The sequence below is a fragment of the Heterocephalus glaber genome, unplaced genomic scaffold (assembly GCF_053883595.1).
Source record: "Heterocephalus glaber isolate CG9 unplaced genomic scaffold, H.glaber_assembly_v1.0 deba00001140, whole genome shotgun sequence".
In the NCBI taxonomy this organism is placed as follows: Eukaryota; Metazoa; Chordata; class Mammalia; order Rodentia; family Bathyergidae; genus Heterocephalus; species Heterocephalus glaber.
In genome coordinates, this window is record NW_028258200.1 from 2,518,215 (window position 1) to 2,523,655 (window position 5,441).

Sequence of the window (5,441 nt, forward strand, 5' to 3'; positions counted from 1 at the left end):
GTACCAACTCCCCTGAGGAACCCAGCAGCAATTCCCCAGAACTTTCCATGCCAGCCCCATTTGTCTCTTCTTTTTAAATTTTTGTGCTACTGGAGATTGAGCCCAGGGCCTTCTCACTGAGCTCCATCTCCAGCCCTTTTGTATTTTCCACATCTCCTTGGCTCCCACCTGCTGTGCAAGAGCCCTGTGCCCGCAGCCATCCCAGCCCAGGCCCCAGTGCGGACAGGGATCGGGGGAGCTGTGGGGCATCCAGGCTGACCAGGGGCCCAGGGAGCCTGATGCTGGTGCTGCCTCATGGTTCTGTATGCCCAAGAGTGACCTATGTGGCCCCTGCATCCTGAGACCCAGATAAAATAGGGAGGACAAATCCCAAACCGACCAAAGTTACATTTCAGCCACATCAGGAGTTACAGGAGAACGCAGGTGTGCAGACTCACGTTCTTCCCATACAGTAACTGCCCAGCACCCAAGCCTTGCTTTTATTGTCACAATTCCTCTCTCCATCAAGAACGGAACCCTTGGGCCGGGGATTTGGCTCAGTGGTTTCGCTGCCTGCTGCGCAAGTGCAAGGACCCAAGTTTGATCCCCGGTACCAAAAAAAAAAAAAAAAGGAACGGAACCCTACACCTAGGGCAAGAGCAAAGGTGAAGCTGTGCTAAGAGCATGGGTTGCTCTGCCTGGGCCTGCATTTCTGGCTCTTGGGTGGAACCAGCCCAGTGGGTGAGGTTGGACACTGGTCCCTTCAGAGGTCCCTTGGGTCGGCTGAAGGCATTAGTCACCCTCCCCATCCTGTGAAGACATCTGGAAAGAACACAGTCAGAGAGGCCAGGCCCACTAATGCAATCTACTTGTGCTGCCAGGAGACCAAGGGGCTGTGCCTCACAGGCGGCTCAGTTCCTCTCCCGAGAGCCTTGGCAGTGTGGGGAGGGCACAGGGTTCCTGCTTGGTTCCCTGCAGATGGGCTTGGTGCAAGAAGTAAGAGGTCAGTGGTTTTAGAAATTCCGACTGGACAAGCTTGACACCATCTCCATCTCTTGCAGGTCACGGCCCAAGACACCATAGTAGACTCAATACACCAAGGGATACTGAAAGGAAACCCAGCAGCTACCCAGCTTCAGCCCTTCATGAGCTCTTTGAGGTCAGAGGGATTTTTAATACGACCTGTTGTGGTCCAGGCCCACAGTGTTACCTCAATCTCCGGCCTCTTGTCTCTCTGCCTGGCCCCTTGTAGGGAGAGTTGAGACCCTTAGGTAGGGTTAGATTAGGGATCCAGGCCTTTTTAAGAAGTAGAAAAGAAATAGCCTCTGCATCACAGCGAGCAGCTGAGCTGACTGCCTGTGGTTTTGACCCCTGCCTCTGTGCAGGTGATGCTGTCCCTCAGCACAGGTTGCCATGCCTACCCAAGTTCCCCTCTTAGCCCAGCAAACCTAGTCCCCTAGCAACAAGTCCAATAACCAATCAAGTAGTGACCCTTGGGAGTGGAGGTGGAGACTGGGCTCCTGCCCCATAAAACAGGACTGCAGCGTCAGATTCAGCAGGGACACAGATCCGGCCCCCCATCCCTCAGAGTGGCTTTGTATCACTTCCTTTTGCAAATAAACTTTTTTGCTTTGTCAGTCTTCTGTTTTAACTTCTCTTTCTAAGTCAAGGGGGGGGGGCTGACGAGAGTGGTCTGGGGACCCTAGGCCCCCAACCCCTGGACATAACACCCTGACTGCCTGCTGTCCAGCCACACTGACCCCCTTTCTGTCCCTGTGGACTGACAAGCACTCTCCTGCCACAGACCCTTTGCATATGCTGTTGTCTGAGCCCAGAATGTCCTTGCACAGAGGTCTTTTGACACTTTTCCATGTGAGTCTGACGAGTACCTGTCTTCCTGACCACAGGACCTGATGAGGTACTGTGTGCCAAGTGCTGAACAATCCTGAAAAACAGAATCATTGTCCTCTCATGGAGAAGGAAAAACCCAGGGAGGAAGGAGGCTGGCCCAGAGCCACACAGTGGTAAGACAGGGGCCAGACTCTGGTTCCAGTTCTTGTGACTCAGTGCCAACAACCATTTCACCTGTGCCACGAGCTTTGTGTCTATGTGTTGCTCCAAGGATTAGCCAGATTCTCTGGGAGGCCTGGCACTGGGCTCGCGTGCGCCGGATGCAAGCTTCTCTGCTTGATTAGCAGAGCCCTTGCCTGGAGAGGTGACCGACCAGGTCCAGCTCTGGGCCAGCCCTTCCATCCTTCAGGATGCCTGTCGCCACCTCACAGCCAGCTGCGCTGGGGCTTGGGACCCTTCCAGCCCTACTGGTCTGTGAACTCTGGGGGTGGTGGCCAGGATTCCTGGGCCCCTGGGTATGGCTGTGTCTCTCAGTTCTGCAATCTTTGGAGCCAGCCACATGCACACCAACTGCACTTTGGGAAATCACCCCGGGCCCCAGTCACAGAACTGCCAGGAAACAACGGCTCTGGGTCCACATGAAAGGGATTCTTGGACAACGTGTCTCTGCCCTCCCTCATCCCAGCTGCAGAACTTTCCGCTGCAAATTGTTACAGTGATCGCTGCCTCGGATTGGTTTGTGAAGAGAGAGCTGGTTCTCATTTCTTTATTGCTCCCACGTGTGCAGAATCAACTCGATTCTCTGGTAATTTTCCTCCCAACTCCTTTCAGAATGGAGATAGATGATCAGAGGAGAGGACACAGCAGACAAAGGGCCTTTGGAGCCCTGGACCTCCCCCTGCACAGCCCCTGCCACCTTCCAGACCCTGTGACACAGACAGAGTTGGGACTGTGGTCCTGGTTGTAAACCTCGCCCTGTGCTGAGTCCCAGCAGGTCCAGGAGAGTGGCAAGAAAGCGGCTGCCCAGGTCTCTTGCCCATCCCAGACACAACAGTCACTGTCACCAAGTGCCCTAAGTGTGGATGCGAGGAGGAAGAGATAGGCAACATGAGACTGAGGGTTTCATGTGCACACAATGACACATTGTGCCTGTGTGTCCAGGGGGACAGGGAATCTCACTTGGAGATTATGTTCCCATAGCCCCAGCTCTGTGGACCAGCCTAGTCCATGATAGTGGGTCTGTTCCATCTCTGAGATGTTGGGGTGGCTACACAGCACTTGAAGCAGGGCTGGTGCCATTGAAGAGCTGGATTTTTAAGTTTCACTTACTTTTAGCTCCTTTACATGTCATGTGCAATCCAGCGGCTACTGTTCTAGAGCTTAGTGGCTGCGTGTGGTTGACGGCAGTGATCTGAGCTCGCCAGTCCTCCATCAGACTCTGCGCCCCAGACTGTGGTGGCCTCCACGCAGGGAGCATGGAGAAGCAGCTGTGAACACCATCAAGAGCCAAGGGCAGGAGAGGACAGAAAAGAGATGAGGCTGGTGGACGGGAGATGCACCATTCTGAGTCTGTGCCTATTAATGGCCACTGTCCACACCCACTTGGGACATGCCAAGTCCTGCCTTGACCGGAATGGACAGCTTCTGCCAATGCATCTTCTTTCCAGCTTGCAGACCATGGGGAGCAGCAGGACGGGTCAGTGGCCAGAGAGCAGCTAGACCACCCTGGCCTCTGTGGCAGCTGGCTGTACCTGCAAAGGGTTCTGGGACACAGACACTCGGCTGACTGCTGCCATTTCCAGGGCAAGCTCAGGGCAGCGGTCTCCAAAGCACACTAGGATGTCTTTGCCAGATCCCACATGCGGGGGCAGCATTTCAAGATTTCTTTCTATATTATGGGGGTACTAGAGATCGAACCCAAGACAGTCACACTGAGCTACATCCACAGCCCTTTTAATTTTTTATTTTAAGACAGGGACTCACTAAGTCACTAAGTTAGAATTTACAGTGCTCTTGCCTCAGCCTCCCAGAGTGCTAGGATCATAGGCATGCGCCACTATGCCTAGCCATAATTTCATTTTGAAATACACATTAGTGCCTGGTATAACGAAACACATGCTGCATACCGATGAAATGTAATGTTCAAACTGAGTAACAGAATGTCTCATTTATGGACAAGTTTACAACTCCCTGTAGGGGGATCAGTTAGTACCAAGCCCTTCTCACTTCCCCTGGGCTCAATGTGAAGCCAACTTGTTCCTTGACACCACAGGGGAAAGTCAGGGGAAATGGGGTGAGAACCAGGGCAGGGGGAGGAGGTTTCACACTTCCAGTCTGTGAGCGATGGTTCTCCTGAGTGAGGACCAGGGAAGGGGTCACACAGGCCAGGCACAGAGTGGGGTTGATGGGGATGGCTGCATTTTGCCCCCGAAGAGACTGCAGATGGGTATAATTGTGCCAGGAGGCGCTCTCCGACTCACAGACTCATCCTTCTAAACTTGCTCTTTCGTCCAGGGTCGATCAGCAGATATCACTGAGCACCTACTATGCACCAGAAACTGTTTCAGAGGCTGGGGATGAAAAGTTATGAAATGGGGCTGGGGGTTTAGCTCAGTGGTTTCGCTGCTTGCTGTGCAAGCGCAAGGACCCAAGTTGGATCCCCAGTACCAAAAAAAAAAAAAAAAAAGTTGTGAAATGCTCGGGTTCCTTGTCCCCAAGAAGCTGGCATCCCAATGGGGCATGGACGAGGACACGACAATCCTGGGAGCTGGAAGGGATAGAAAGGTGACGTGGTCAGAGAGGCTGGCAGGGCCAGAAAGGGCTTCTTTTTTTAAAGTTTATTTTATTTTATTAGTACATGTTTTTAATTCATGCAGTTTACAGTCATCTTGGGGAGTGGTTACAGGTACATATTACAGCTTGTTTGTTTGTTTTTTCCCTAATCCCCTTCCCCGCTCCTCCAGCCTCCTCCCCTGGTTCCTCTATCACCATTTTCATACTTGTTGATATTATTTGTTTTAGCTCATGTTATGGCATATAATGTTTACATTGATTGGAAGAATATGGAATGTTTCACAAATGTGTGCGTCATCCTTGCTCAAGGGCCATTTAGACTTCTCAGTATCGTTCCAATTTTAAAATATGTGCTGGCGACGTGAGCACAGAGAGGGCTTCTTAGAGGTAGTCACTGAGCTGAGACCTGAAGGCTGTGACAGGGAGACACCTGAAGGGAAGACATTCCCAGAAGAGGTGCCACTGGGGACCCAGAGGCTCAGAGGGAGGAGAGGCCAGGCAGGCTCACCACAAGAGGGTGGGGAGTCAGTGTCCCCTCATCCCCATAGCCCTAGAAGGGCCATGCACTCAGCGAGCACTCAACGCATGCGTGCTGGACTAATGAAAGCACAAATGGACGCCTGCAATCAATGGGAAGTGTTCCTGGCTGAGGGGCACTTGCATTTCATTTATTTATTTGTGCTACTGAGGATCGAACCCAGGGCCTTTGAACTGAGCAACATCCCCAACCCTTTATTTTTTATTTTGGGTCTTGCTAAGTCATTTAGTTGCCCAGGCTGAGTTTCAATTTGCAATCTTCCTGTCTCAGACTCCCAGAC

General features: G+C 52.3%; 1 non-coding gene across 1 annotated transcript; it reads right to left on the reverse strand.

Moving 5' to 3' along the window:
* Positions 1-4,886: 4,886 nt before the first annotated feature.
* On the reverse strand, positions 4,887-4,992 carry LOC147828348 (U6 spliceosomal RNA). The gene has a single exon (XR_015450953.1). It is a non-coding gene; the product is annotated as a U6 spliceosomal RNA (small nuclear RNA).
* Positions 4,993-5,441: the final 449 nt, after the last annotated feature.